This window comes from Carcharodon carcharias, chromosome 15 (genome assembly GCF_017639515.1).
Source record: "Carcharodon carcharias isolate sCarCar2 chromosome 15, sCarCar2.pri, whole genome shotgun sequence".
Lineage (NCBI taxonomy): Eukaryota > Metazoa > Chordata > Chondrichthyes > Lamniformes > Lamnidae > Carcharodon > Carcharodon carcharias.
The window spans coordinates 99,066,414-99,082,824 of NC_054481.1; positions in this window are offsets into that span (position 1 = coordinate 99,066,414).

The following is a 16,411-nucleotide window of genomic DNA, read 5'->3' on the forward strand; positions in this document are numbered from 1 at the left end:
ATTTAAATAGTTGAATTTAAATTCCTCAGCTGCACAGTGGGGTTTGAATTTGTGTCACTAAATCATTGGTCCAAGCCAAGATTACTAGTCCAGTAACAACAAAGAGAATCTACCCAATGCCCCTCAATGTTCAATAGTATTACCATCCCTGAATCCCTCACTATCAACATCCTGGAGGTTACCATTGACCAGAAACTGAACTGGACTAGCCATATAAATACTGTGACTACAAGAGCAGGTCAGAGGCTAGGAATTCTGTGACGAGTAACTCCCCAAAACCTGTCTACCATCTACAAGTCACAAGTCAGGAGTGTGATGGAATACTCCCCACTTGAGTGCAGCTCCTACAACACTCAAGAAGCTTGACACTGTCCAGGACAAAGTAGCCCACTTGATTGGCACCACATCCACAAACATTCACTCCCTCCACCACCGACGCACAGTAGCAACAGTGTGTACCATCTACAAAATGCATTGCAGGAATTCATCAAGGGTCTTTAGACAGCACCTTCCAAACCCACAACCACTACCATCTAGAAGGACAAGGGCAGCAGATAGATGGGAGCACCACCACCTGGAAGTTCCCCTCCAAGTCACTCAGCATCCTGACTTGCAATTATATTGCCGTTCCTTCTCTGGCGCTGAGTCAAAATCCCGGAACTCCCTCACAGTACCTACACCACGTAGACAGCAGCGGTTCAAGAAGGCAGCTCACCTTCTCAAGGGAAACTAGGGATAGGCCATAAATGCTGGCCTAGCCAGCGAAGCCCATATCTGTGAATGAGTGAAAAAAAACCACTATGCTATCAATCAACCATTCCAGATCCCACAGTTGAGTGGGAAAAGATCCCCATCCCGCGACGCCCCCGCCCCCAGCTTTAGATCTTTTGCCGGTGATTTTAAATCTATGACCGTCTAGTTGTTGACCCACCTAACAGAGCAAATGATTTTTTTTCTATCCACTCTATCAAAACCTCTAGTGGCCACCTCTTAACTTGATCTGTTTTCCAAGGAGAACAATCCTAACTTTTCAAACTGCTTCTTGTAGCTCCATCCATGGTAAACCATCACTGTACCCTTTACAAGGCCTTTTTTTCCTGAAGTGCAGTGCCCAGAGTTGTCCACAGTACTCCACCTGAGGCTTAACTAGTGATTTATAAAGTTCTAACATGACCTCTCTCTTTTTATATTCTATGTTTGTATTATTCCATGCTTCTATTTATAAACCCAAGTAACCCATGTGCTTGCTTAACCACCTGTTCAAATTCCTGTTCCACCTTTAAGGATATGTGTATATGGATACCAAGGTCTCCCTGCTTACCAACAGTTTTCAATATCATGCCATTTATAGTGTAGTCTTTCCATATTAATCCTCCTAGTCCACTTCCCATGAATGAATTTTAAAAAAGCAGTGAGGCAGCACTAATTTCATTAATAGTTTTAAAAAAGAGTTTGAGATTTCAAGAACTTACTGGACCTTGGGCACAAAGTAGGGGTGTGAGAGTAAGCATGACCACGTTTTTAAAGAGCCAGTATAGGCATGATGGGCTGAATGGCCACTTCTGCTGTACATTTCTGTAATATAAGTTTGTTTCTTGGGTTGTGCTGAGTTAACCTGTGTCGCAGCACCACACTTCCCTGAGTGCTCCTGGCGTAAGGAAAAGGAAAATTGCCTTGATGTGCAGCTGAGTGTGGGACTGAGCCCTTGCTCATCACCACCCATTGAGCTCTGCCTGTTACATGAATGAGCATTGGGCATATTTACCATTGAGCAACCTGCTGCCTTCGGACTCAACAAGTGCCACGTCCCTTTGGCCAAGGAAATTAAGCAGATCCACCTGTGGAACTGTACTGGCCATGAGGTGGGAGGCAAAAGCTGTGGATAATCTTGTTGACTTTTCCACTGTAAAGAAGTAATGGTAAGTGCATCTTGAGTGATGTTACTACTTCTTTACTGGTATAAAAGAGAATCTCAGTCATGTTTAGCATTTAAACTCAAAATTTCAATGATAGCCAAACACTCCTGTTTATTGGTTGTAAATTCAAGAATATTAACCTTGTTTGTATTCAGTGGGATTTAAAGTGACTGCCTACTGCAGTTGGAAGACAATAGATGAGAGATCCCGAGGAAGTAATCTACAAAAGCTTCATCTCCCGACTCTGGATCTCCCTTGCAATCTGAAAGTAAGCTCCTTCAAAGTTGAATAGTTTCACTGTAGAAGTGGATAATTCTCTTTGGGCTGAGGTACTTGTTAAGGTTGTTATGGAAAAGGACAAGGATGGGCTAGAAATCAGAGTTCTAAATTGGGGGAAGGCCAATTTTAATAAGATCAAATATGATTTGACCAGAGTGGACTGGGAGCAGCTACTTTTAGGTAAATCTGCGTCAGAGCAGTGGGACTCATTCAAGAAGGAAATAAGGAGAGTTCAGGGCCAACATATTCCAGTAAAGACAAAAGGTGGGACCAACAAATCCAGGGAACCCCGGATGTCAAGGGATATATAGGATTGGATAAAGAGAAAAGGGGAGGCTTATGGCAGATACCGAGGGCTCAAAACAGTGGAAGCCCTAGAGGAGTATAGAATGTGTAGGGGGGAACTTAGAAAGGAAATTAGGAGAGCAAAAAGGGGGCATGAGAAAACATTGGCAGGTAAAATAAAGGAAAATCAAAAGTTCTTTTACGAGTGCATTAAGAGTAAGAGGATAACTAGAGAAAGAGTAGGGCCCATTAAGGACCATAGTGGTAATTTGTGTGTGGAGCCGGAAGACATAGGTAGGGTTCTAAATGAATACTTTGTCGATGTTCACAAGTGAGAGGGATGGCGTGGGTGTGTAAATCAGGCAGAAGGTCTGTGATATAATTAAAGAAGTTAGCATAGAAAGGGAGGAGGTTCTAAGTGGTCTGGCAGGTTTAAAAGTAGATAAATCTCCAGGCCAGGATGAAATGTACCCCAGGCTGTTGAGTGAGACAAGGGAGAAGATAGGGTTGCTGGCAATAATTTTCAATACCTCTGGCCACAGGAGAGGTGCCAGAGGACTGGAGGCAGCCAATGTGGTACCGTTATTCAAGAAGGGAGGAAGGGATAAACCAGGGAACTACAGGCCAGTCAGCCTAACTTCAGTGGTGGGGAAACTATTGAAAACAATTCTGAGGGACAGAATTAATCTACGCTTGGAAAGGCAGGGATTAATCACGGACAGTCAGCATGGTTTTGTTAAGGGGAGGTCATATCTGACCAATTTGATTGAATTTTTCAGAGGTGCCCTGGTGTGTAGATGAGGGCAATGCATTTGACGTAGTCTACTTGGACTTCAGCGAGGCTTTTGATAAGGTCCTGCATGGGAGACTGATAACGAAGGTAAGAGCCCATGGGATCCAAGGCAATTGGGCAAATTGGATCCAGAATTGGCTGAGTGGCAGGAAGCAGAGGGTGATGGTCAATGGGTGTTTTTGTGACTGAATGCCTGTGTCCAGTAGGGTTCCACAGGGATCAGTGTTGGGTCCCTTGCTCTTTGTGGTATATATAAACAATTTAGACTTGAATGTAGGAGGGTTGATCTGTAAGTTCACGGATGACACGAAAATTGGTAGGGTGGTAAATAGTGAGGTGGATAGCCTTAGATTACAGCAGAGGTCATGCACTAGGGCAGGATAAACAAGGCACAGGAACACATGATGAACGGTAGGACCCTGGACCCTGGATCAGAGTGACCTTGGTGTGCATGCCCACCAGTCCCTTAAGGTAGCGGGACAGGTAGATAAGGTGGTTAAGAAGGCATATGGGATACTTGCCTTTATTAGCCGAGACATAGAATATAAGAGCAGGGAGGTTATGCTGGAACTGTATAAAACGGTGGTTAGGCCACAGCCAGAGTATTGCGTGCAGTTCTGGGATCCGCATTCTAGGAAGGATGTGATTGCACTAAAGAGTGCAGAGGAGATTTACCAGGATGTTGCCTGGGCTGGAGAGTTTTAGTTATGAGGAGAGATTGGATAGACTGGGGTTATTTTCCCTGGAGCAGAGGAGATTGGTGGGGGGCATGATTGAGGTGTATAAAATTATGAGGGGCATAGATAGGGTAGACAGGAAGGAACTTTTCCCCTTGGTGGAGGGATCGATAACCAGGAGGCGTAGATTTAAGGTAAGGGGCAGAAGGTTTAGAGGGGATGTGAGGAAGAATTTTTTCACCCAGACGGTGGCAGGAATCTGGAACTCACTCGCAGAAATCCACATAACATTTAAGAAGTATTTGGATGTGCACTTGCGAAGCCATGGCATACAAGGCTATGGGCCTCGTGCTGGAAAATGGGATTAGAATAGTTAGGTACTTATTTGACCGTTGCACACTCAATGGGCCGAAGGGCCTTTTTCTGTGCTGTTGACCTCTATGACTCTCTGACTACCCTGTTATGTAATAAAGATTATTTTTCCTCTTGTTAAATGATCTGCAATTGTGTGGGGCTTGAAGTTTGAGCCAGGCAGAGTCGTTGGATGCAACTCTTTACCTTAGTATTTTTTGTGCTTTCTCTAATCATAGCAGCCAGTCCCTGGTGCCCTCAATCCAAACTAGATACTGACTGAAATTTCAAGTATATCCAGCGATGGAGTGCTGGGCTCTTCACTACCTTACTGAATGCTTTGAAGCTAGATTGAACTGCTATTTTAATTTCTAACCCAAGCTGAGCTTCATTAGTTGCAATACAGGACAAGAGAAAGAATCAACCTTATCAATTGATGCACAGTATACTGTCTGGTTTGATCTGCATGAACTTGCCTTTATATATCACCTTATCACATCGTCAAGGTGACCCTACAACCTTAAATTATCTTTTAACAACTAGCAATACTGTTAGGTAAGGCAAATGTTGCAATCTTTTGTATAAAACAAGGTCTCATAAACAGCAAATAAATGGTCAAATGACGTTCAGATTTGGGTTGATAAGCGGCATGTAATATTCACGCCACTTTAGTACCAAGCAACGGTCATCTTCAACAAGAGTGCATCTAACCATTCAAAGGAAATATCATGAATCAATCCTCTACAATCAACATGCTGGATATCTCATCATCGATTAGGAAGTGAACTGGACCAACCACATAAATACGCACTGAGGCTAGAAGAGCAGATCAAAGGCTGGGTATTCTGTGACAAGTGGCTTCTACCCTGACTCTCCTCCCGACTGCCTAAACCTGCTGACTCAGAGTCAAGAGCGCTAACAATTGAACCTCAGCTGACACAAATATTCATATCTTAAGGATTTAACAACCTCATCCTTTCTGAGCTTTACATTGAGCTGATTTCCAGGGCACTCACACTTAGGCAGCCTGGATTGGTAGCTCTACTGGCCAATACTCAGCCCTAAGAGACAGTGGAAAAATGACCTAACTTCCAGTCAGTGGAAATCTTTGAATCAGCAAAAGTAGTTGAACCTTTTGAGAAGCAAACACCCTCGAAACATTTCCTTAATTATTATTCCTTCTCAGGGTGTTGGCATCGCTGGCCAGGCCAACATTTTTTACCCATCCCTAATTGCCCTGAGAAGATGTCATTGGGTTTTTCTGAACTGCAGCAGTTTGATACAACTGAGTGCCTTGCTAGGCCTCTCCAGTGGGCAGTTAAGAATCGACCACTTTAATGTGGGGCTGGAATCACAGACAAATCAGGCTGAATAACAGACTGCAGGTTTCCTTCCCTAAACCTAAGAACATAGGAACAAGGGTAAGCTGTTAAGCCCTGAAAGCCTATTCCACCATTAAACGAGATCATGGCTGATTTGCATTCTAACTCCCATCAACCTGCCTTGATACCCTTGGCTAGCAATATTCCATCAGTCTCAGGTTTAACGTTATTAACTGAGCAAGCATCTAGTGCTTTTTGTGGCAGAGAGTTCCATGCTTTTACCACACTTTCTGTGAAGAGATATTCCCTAACTTCTCCAGGATGGCCTGTCCCTGCTTTTAAAGTTATGTCCCCTCGCCTTCTATTCCTCAGCTAGCAGAAAATGTTTCTATCTACCTCATCAAATTTTTTCAAAACCCTAAAAACTTTATTCAAATCACCCCTTAATCTTCTTTGTTCCAGGAAATTCAAGCCTGTTTATGTTATCTCTCCTCATAATTTAATCCTTGGAGCCCTAACATTCTGGTGAATCTGCTGCACTCCTTCCAAGAGCAATGTATCCTTCCTAAGGTGTGGTGCCCTGAACTGTACACGGTGCTCCTGATGTTGTTGTCGTATACCTGTAACAAAACTACCTCTCTTTACATTGCAGTCAGCTAGATATAAAGGCTAACTTTCCATTAGCTGTTTTGATTAATTTCTGCATTTGATCGCTATCTTTTAGTGATCTATGTTTTCAAGGGCAAAAAACCAGAAAAGCGCACATCATTTGTGTTGTCACAGTGTCACACACGAGTGAAGGCATTTGGCACAATTTATATTCATGCCATTGTCATTTTTCAGTGAATGAAGAAAAGGATCAAACAACTTAACATTTGTCTTTTTAAATGTACTGGTGTTGTGGAACCACAAGGAGTTCAGTCTTATTAAGGAGATGGCTGGGTCCTAGTGTTTCTAGAAGTCTAGGTTATACAGTTGGTCTCAGTCTTGCTGGGCTCTAGAGGTTAAAAGTCAGAGGCAGTTCCATTCCTTGGATCATTAGCTATGGGAAAATGCACATTTGTGGACAACTGGTGAAGGCAAGATTGGACTTGACTGTGGTGCTCTCTGCACTCATACACCTTTTTGACAACCGTATAGAAAATGGCCATTTCAGTGCTCACTGCCTGTAGGGCTGTATTTCAGCATGAGTAAGTGTCTTCAGGGAAACTGAGGAGAAATTGGAAACAAATTAAAAATGTCAAGACAGCGAGTCAGGGCCGTGCTATGCTTTGCTCTGGATAACAAAAGATGGGAATGTGTTTTTTTGTGTAGATGCAGTGACTACACAGTGTTGTAAAATGGCTTTAAGGAATAGCAGCATGACATCACTAGAAGGGAAATGTGTCATGTGATCCAGTCTTAGTTTCACTTTTGCTTTAAGTAGGGCACAGCTCTGATGTCTTTAAGCTTTATAACAATGTAGAATTGTTCTTATGTGCCTAGTCCTAATAAATGAACCCACATGTTTACCAAACCACGTATGAGCACTTTTGGTGCCTTGTGTCTTAGACAACAATAAGCTCATTATAATAACATGACACGTAGTATGGTATAAAATATTAATAGGCCAAACAAGTAACCAATACAGCACATGGTAGGCTGTTCATATATCATGAGTGTGAGTTATGCAAAAGTTTGATTTAAGCACAGTTGTCCTTTTTTTGCATTTAAAAGGCAAGCAACTAGTTTCTAACATTGAAGGTATTCCAAACCCATTCACAGCAAGGAAAAAAATATCCTGCAGTAAAAATGAAATACGATTGCTTTGTTTAGTATACATGTGCTACAATGACTCAAGCTTTACAAGCTAGATTTTTCGTGAGGCTTAATAAAAAGGAGCCATATAGTGTTATGATATGGCAGGTGGTAATTGCTCACCTAACCAAATCCAAATGGAAACTTGGTCGAGCTATCACAGCGATTTTCAATTTGTATTTTTGTTACGAGAGGATATGCGCACTGAAGTCAGAAGTAAAGATTCCACTAGCAATTTTGGAGATTTTAAATATTATATTAAAATATTTCTTAACAAACGAAAAGAAAACTTAAACACACAAGATTGCAGTTACAGTTAAATTTAGTTTTAAAACATTTCCCAAAATATCTCTGCCTAGCTAAACTCCCAATTAAACACCCTTTTCCATGCAACAGTCCAAATAGATTCTTAATCTATAAAACATCCAGTAATATTACTGCAAGGCACTCACTGTTGTTATGTATTTCACAGCTCCTCTCTCCCTCTCACTTGACAATGGAATTCCAAGGCTTTTAACAAAATGTTGCTTTCTGGAACAAACATGCATTTCTCTGGGGTGGCTAGAAACTGCTACTTCACAGTACACTCTTCAAGATCTCACATGGCCACTCTGCATACAGCTTTCAATCTCTCCTGAAATATATTTTCTCCCTTTTGATCTTTAAATCTCATTGTTTTAAACTTTCTTTGAAACTTAACTCTTCCAAATATAAGATATTTGATGTTTCCAGCTTGTCTTTGCTTTTGGGTCAATAAAACATGATATCCCCACTGCTTTTTTACCTATGAACTCCAGCAAGATGCATCCATTTTCCTTGTCACCTCCTAACTCTCCTTTGAAATTCAAACGACCTCTTATCTAAAAATACAAATGTTAACTTGTCCATTTCCAAATGCCTGCTTTTACACCTAACCCCTTTGATGGTTCAAACTGTGCAGCCTGACTGTCTTCAGTTTATCATCTCAATATTTGCAGAAACATTTTAATAAAGGTGCTTTTACACTTAATTGGCATCTCTGTAGTTCAGGTGGCTGAAGATCAATGACCCTGCAATAGGCCTCCATGTTTAGATTGTTGTGGATGTACAATTCTATAGTAAGGATGACCTGGTTCACTAATGTAAATGCAAAGAGCTAAGGAATGTACATTAGTTCTCTGCAATCCCAACCAACTACAGAACTACCTGGCACACTACCACAGAACTGCCTTTAAGGTCCTTTAGTTTGAAGTTGTATTATGTTAAATTAGTCACTCCACACACAGCACACACCAACACACACAACCCCCACAAACCTGTATCGGTATCCCATAGTAATATTAGGAAAAAAATGAAATTTCCTTTACAATAGGTGCTTGGCATAACCAGTGTCACATTGAAATGTTTTACCAACTTCTGGTGATGGTTTTGCATGCTTTTGTTCTCCTGCTCCCATATGTAGGGGAGGATTCCAAGATACAGTTACACTGCTATTTTCACATCACTTTGGTTTTACATACATAAGAGGACAAACAACAATTTTCATTTATATAGCACCTTTAACATAGATAAACATCCTAAGATGCTCCACACGAGTATCATTGGACAAAAATTGACACCGAGCGACGTTAAGGGATATTAGAACAGGTGGCTGAAAGCTTGATCAAAGCGATAGGTTCTAAAGGGTGTCTTAAAGGAGGGTGGCGGGGGTTGGGTAGAGGCACAGAGAGGTTTAGGGGGGAATTTCAGAGCTTAGAGCCCAGGCAGCTGAAGGTAAAGACCCCAATGGTGGAGCAGTGAAATTCGAAGATGCATAAAAGGTCAGAGTTGGAGGAGTGCAGAGACCTTGGAAGTTTGGAGAAGATTATAGGGATAGTAAGACCATGGACAGATTTGAATACAAAAATGAAAATTCTAAAAATGAGGGGTTGCCAGACCAAAAGCCAATGTAGGTCAGCGAGCAGTGTAACTATAGAGAGTACCAAGCAAATTAAAACCTTCAGGTATGACATTTGTTTTCAGGGGACTATCTCACATCAGCTTGAGTCTTCACTGAGTATAATACAACTTCAAACTAAAGGACCTTAAAGGCAGTTCTGTGGTAGTGTGCCAGGTAGTTCTGTGGTTGTTTGGGATTGCAGAGAACTAATGTGCATTTCTTATCTCTTTGCATTTACATTAGTGAACCAGGTCATCCTTACTATAGAATTGTACATCCACAACAATCTAAACATGGAGGCTTATTGTAGGGTCATTGATCTTCAGCCACCTGAACTACAGAGATGCCAATTAAGTGTAAAAGCATAAAAACAAAAAACTGCGGATGCTGGAAATCCAAAACAAAAACAGAATTACCCGGAAAAACTCAGCAGGTCTGGCAGCATCGGCGGAGAAGAAAAGGGTTGACGTTTCGAGTCCTCATGACCCTTCAACAGAACTGATTTTTCTTTACAAGGAGAGGGGTGAAATATATGCTGGTTTAAGGTTGGGGGGGGGGCAGAGAGAAAAATTAGTGTAAAAGCACCTTTATTAAAATCTTTCTGCAAGTATTGAGATGATAAAGCCTTTTAGTGTGATTCTTTACAAAGAGTTGCTAAGATTGTCAAGGAAATAGGAGTCTTGATGAAGGGGACACATACTTGCATTGAAAAAGATCCATATAACTATGGTTCTGTTGAAATTATTGATGAAATGTATAGGTTTTTGTCAGGCAGGAGTATTAAGGGTTACAGTATCTTGGCAGGTGGATCAGCCATGATTTCACTCAACATGCTGAAAGGGCTGAATGGTCTATTCCTGTTCCTGTGAACACTATGTTTTAGCATTTGATCATTTAAAAATGCATTCCGATTCCATTCAACAAATGTGATATTTTGGATATTTCCACCAAGATTCTCATTTTCTGAAGTTGCAATAGCAAGGGTAACCTCCTCTTTTTTGCAATGTGCTATTAGGGGGCTTGTTAAGGACATTGATTGAATTCAAGGTTGGCAATTCTCAAAGCTCAATTTGCATCTGTCATGGACTATAAATTATGAAACCTTTTCCAATGAATCCCGCTGTGTTTTGGCTGCTGTTTCCCCCTTTTGTGTACACTGTGCCTCTCGTTGAAACTGTTCACAAATCCCCCTGTTTACTCTGCTCTGCTAATGTCTTTTCAGGTTAACAGCATGGTGCTTTGGGTTTGTTTGTCTGGTAAAAGTACCATCGTTTGCCTGGTATCCCCATGACGTCTGGTTCCAACAGGAGTGCAGGAGGTGAAATGTCAAGCTGTTCCCTGCGCTGTAAACCACTGGATTGAGAGAATGACATTTCGTTTGTGAGCTCAAAGCCTTTTCTTTCTGTCCCTTGGAGCCACTTGTACGAAATACTCTTGTAGTCTTAACAATGATAGAATTGCAGCAACATTCCCTGGTCCAGAACATGAGAAACCTCCTAACAGACTGAAGGAGTCAGGTGAGGATTTAAGTGAAACAAATTTAATATGTTGTTTCAGATCCTTCATACGCTGTCACTTTATTTTTTTTTGACGCTCTGTATTTTGGACTTTATTGCAGGATTAGCTTCATGTCAGGATTCTCTGTGCTGGAGAAGGTTAATTATGGGGGCCACAATCCTACAGGTCTTTTCTTTAGCTCTTGGAGTTTCTGCTGTTGCTCTGCTGATTATCTCCAACCTTACAGACTGCTGGAGGGTGAGGAGCTGCTTTACTGATTTTGTTTCATACCATCGTTAAATACAATAATAGCAGTCGAAGCTTATTATAAAGGGCTTATTATAAAGGTTTTTAAAATTTAATAAACTTACAGAATGTCCTGTGTTGTTCCTTTTGGTTCTGTTGATCATCAGAGTTTTAATTTGAACAGTGACTGCTGAGAATATTCTTGCTCAAAAGAATTCCAGAGACTGGCAGCTTGAGGTAGGCAACAACAACAATAAAACTAGCCATTAGTCTAATGATATTGCCAGAGAAGAGGCTGTATACATTAATCCAATAGCCTTGCACTGTTTGAGTCAGTAATGGTGGAGAATTCCAGCTCTTCCCATGATGTCAGAAAAAAAGCCTTCCAATCCCTCCCAGGTCACGCATTCAGAAAGAATCTATAATACAGCAGTCGACGTGACAGTACCATACTGTACAGGAATATATGTACAGGAAATGGCCATTCAGTCCTTCAAGACTCCTCTGCCATTTTAACTAAATGATGTTAATCTCTACCTCGGATCCATTTTCCAGCCTTAGCTTCATATCCTGATACCCTTACCTGATACAACTCTGTTGAGTTTAGTCATGAAAACTCCAACTATCCTGTTCCTAATTTGAGCATGAGGATTCCAGATCCCTGGTACCGTCTATGTGAACAAAAGCTTCCTGACTTCTCTCCCAAATGACTTGACTCTAATTTTAAGATTATAGCCCTTTGTTCCTCTACCAGAGGAAACACCTCAATCAAATCACCCCTCAGACTTCTCAGCGCTCATAGCAACTATGTACCCAAGTGTTTCTTAACTGATTACAAGCTTTTGCGTGCACTATCTGACCAACCCAACATGTAGATCACATGTAGAGCATTCGTTGCTCCCAATGTGGTCTCCTCTACATTGGAGAGACCAAACGTAAGCTGGGCGACCACTTTGCAGAACACCTGCGGTCTGTCTGCAAGAATGACCCAAACCTCCCTGTGGCTTTCCATTTTAACACTTCACCCTGCTCTCTTGCCCACATGTCTATCCTTGGCTTGCTGAATTGTTCCAGTGAAGCCCAACACAAACTGGAGGAACAACACCTCATCTTCCAACTAGGCACTTTACAGCCTTCCGGACTGAATATTGAATTCAACAACTTTAGGTCTTGAGCTCCCCCCTCCATCCCCACCCCCTTTCTGTTTCCCCCTTCCTTTTGTTTTTTTCCAATAAATTATATAGATTTTTCTTTTCCCACCTATTTCCATTATTTTTAAATATTTTTAAATCTTTTATGCTCTCCCCACCCCCACTAGAGCTATACCTTAAGTGCCCCACCATTCATTCTTAATTAGCACATTCGTTTAGATAATATCACCAACTTTAACACCTATGTGTTCCTTTGTCCTGTTGTTTGTGACATCTTTTGATGATCTGCTTCTATCACTGCTTGTTTGTCCCTACAACCACACCAACCCCGTCCACTTCTCTCTCTCTCTCTCTCTCTCTCCCCCCCCACCCCCAACACCTTAAACCAGCTTATATTTCAACTCTTTCTTGGACTCGAACTCAAGTCCTGTAGAAGGGTCATGAAGACTCGAAACATCAACTCTTTTCTTCTCCGCCGATGCTGCCAGACCTGCTGAGTTTTTCCAGGTAATTCTGTTTTTGATGTAGATCAGTCTTTGTTTAAAGAGCTCCTGGACCTCAATCGTAACTTTGCCATTTGTTAGTTTGAATATGTGGCCTTTCATGGTATTATCAAGGCTTGGCTTGAAGTCATAGTCCAGAATTTACCTTTCCATACTATTTACGAGTATGAGTAGATGCTTTTCAAATTAAATGCTGACAGGCAAATAATGGAAGGTCTGTAATCATTCTGTGTTGCTGAATGCTGGCTATAAGAAAGGTCCTGCTGAAGGGACTCTTTCAAAAAACAATCTATCATTTCCGGAAATAAGCTTTTGCTAATTTTGTGCTAAAGCCAAGGCTTCACTACTCATGCCTTTACTGAGTTAAACCCAAACTAAGACTCCTCCATGTGACCAACCTGGTGACTCAATAGTCTCACTGTTGAAATGAAGACTCAACACAGTCTCCTACTTTAACCCGCTCTTCCCCAGGTCCTCAAAGCTGTTGAACTCCTTGCTGAGTGCAGTCTGCGCAATTTTAGCAGCTTCCCATCCCATGCTCGATGTTACTGAACCTGTACTTCATAATTAGTGTATCTTCTCTCCTTTTGGTCCTGACTGGATGGTGTCCTACATTATGGGTCTTTGCTTATATTATTAATGTTTTATAAAGCAATAAAAAGCTTCTGTCACAGATCCTCCCTGTCCTGTGACATGATTATACAGGTCAGAGTTCTCATCATACTCTGTTAACCCCCTTCCTACAATCATCATTACTATCTACAACTAACCCTCCATGACGGACGCCATAGCTCTAGTGGAGAGTAGCAAGGCCTTAATTTTACTAAGCTGTTGCAAGTGTGGAGATTTTAATTGTGTTCCAATACATTGAAATCTTTTGAGCTGGAGAAAGTGACAACAACAACTTGGATTTATTAAATGCCTTCAATGTAGTAAAACGTCCTATGGCACTTCATGGGAGCATAGAGTCAAACAGGCTTTGACACTGAGCCAAATAAAGAGATTTTAAGGCAGTTGATCAAAAGCGTAGTTGCAGAGGTTAGTTCAAGGAATGTCTTAAAGGGTGATAGAGAGTTTTAGGGAGGAAATTTGAGACCGTGGGCAGCTGAAGGCAAAGCCACCAATGATGGGGTGAAGGAAGTTGAGGATGTTGAATAGGCCTGAACTAGAGGAACCTAGTGCTCTTGGAGGGCTGTAGGGCTGGAGGAGGTTACAGACACAGGGCAAGATTTGAACATGAGGATGAGATTTTAAAATTTAGAATTTTACAACACCATCAGAAGCTCTTAGCTGTGTCGTAGCACACTCTAAGTCAAGCTCACTGTTGCACTATTCATTGTCATGAGATTAACATTAATTCAAATTCCAGTTGTTTACTTTCTCTTGATCACTAGTTTCATCAGAGCTCAAACTGGCTGCCACTGCTCCACATGCCTATTGCCTTAAGTCCATCGGGAAGATAGGTCCCACCATTCAGATGCCCCTTCCTTTATCAGTTAAAAATCATTTAGCTGTGCACCTTATGACTACAAGTAAACAAGAAGACACAAATTGCTGTCTTCCTGTGCAGTCAAAGAGTGTAGCGCACCAAACCATACACACCAAGAAAGGCTGAGATTCCTCCCTTGGCCGTACTGAGGTATAGTCAGCTACTGTTGAGCCTCAATGCAGTGAGCAACCAGCCAGATTTCTCATTGCTAATGGCAAAATGCTGGAAAATGTGAACAATGGAAGAGGGCATGATCAGGTCTCATGATCAGGCTGCCATTGCTTACTCGTTGACACTCACGCCTGACGATTAGCTACTTGGGTGGAGTACTGGACCACAGCCAGGGCCTCTGAAACTCCTGCTGGAAAGGCAAGCGCAGCTGGGTAGATGTCAGGTGAAAACAGGGAGAGGCTTTGCTGTGATGCCGTCCACAGTGTGATAGCCTGCAGATGCTCAAGCTCACAGGTGAGGGGCAACACAAGGCCTCCAGTACTTGGGCAATCCCGTTTAAAGTTGGCACCTTCAGCAGAGAGAGTGAGCAGTTCAACCAGTAGGAAATTTTAACAATGCACCACATTTTGTTTTCCTGTTTCAAAAATATGTTGCTAAGCAGCAAGGATCACATGATCAGTCAGCCTGGAGTAGCTGCCACTCATCAGTGGAAGCAGTTGCTTGCATTTCATGTGAGAACAGCAGCTATGGACCTGAGGCATTTTCATCCTCATTGAATGGGGTGAAATGGAATGAAGTAGACAGGAAAGAGGTGCAAAACCCCTCTGTGACTGAGGGGCAGAGGGAAATATCTTTGTATTTCGCTGAATTACTCTCTAAATATACAATCCATAGTAAATCTGGGAAGGGTCCATTGTGCTCTGACAAATGTTTGGATATATTCACTTACATTGTGGATTATCTTCTATTGCAGCTCTGCTTTTTAATCAAAATCATATCCCCATTTTTTTGACCATTGGACTTAAATTTGACCTAATTTTAAATTTTTATTTGTGAACTTTGTGCTCATTGAGGGGCTTATTAATTCTGAGCAGTGCTCATTGAGAACATCAAGCACTCCTAACTTGGATAGAACGCTGTTAGATGTAAAGTATGTGCCTCAGTTTAACTCCAGAACAGCATTGCTTACTGCACAAGTATGATATTTCTTCTTATTTCCCATTCCAGTCGACTGTGGCCTTTCTGATTGAGTTGGTGCCGAGCTAGGAGAGTTTTCTGCAATAACTCCAGGCACACTGGAGTAAGATCAGCTAAACTCATTATTATAGCCCTTTACAGCCAGTAGACAAAGAAAACTTTTCTCACTGTGGGGTTGGGAGTGTAGATTTGTACTGACTTCAGTTTAACTTTCCTGGAGAGAGACTGGGACTGACCGCCATCATGGACGAGTGAAGCTAGTGGCACTCAGAGGGTTAATGGACCAGAAGATTGAATCCCACTGTCAAAATTGAATAATACTTGAAATAAAAGTAGAAATTTGAATCACATGCAATTTCCTTTATGCCCTGCTGATGCCAGGAGCCTGTGGCTGACCAGCCTGACTCTGCCCCCACAATCTGATCCCTCCCCCATAGTCTGACTCCTCCCCATAGTCTGACTCCTCCCCCACAACCCGACTCTTGCCTCACAGTCTGACTCCTCGACCAGTCTGACAACCCCGCCCCCCCCACCCCGCAGTCTGAATGCTGGCCCACAGTCTGAATCTTCCACCAGTCTGACTCCTCCCCCACAATCGGACTCCCCCCCACCCTCTGACTCCTTCCCCTGTCTGACTACCCCCCCCCCCCACCGTCTGACGCTTCCCCCACAATCTGACTCTTCCCATAGCCTGACTCCTCCCACAATCTGACTCTTCCACTAGTCTGACTCCTCCAGCAGTGTGATTCCTCCATCACAATCAGACTCCTCCCCCTGTCTGACTCTTCCACCACACTCTGACACTTCCCATAGTCTGACTCCTCCACCACAATCTGACTCCTCCACAACAGCCTGACTCCTCCCCCACAGTCTGACTTCTCCCACAATCTGATTCCTCCCTAGCCTGACTCCTCTTCCCCGTTTGACTCCTCCCCTGTCTGGCTCCCACCCAGTCTGACTCCTCCCCCCACAGTCTGACACCTGCTCTTGCTTCTCATGAGCACTCCGTATTTCCTGTTTTCTAATTTTACTTGTCGC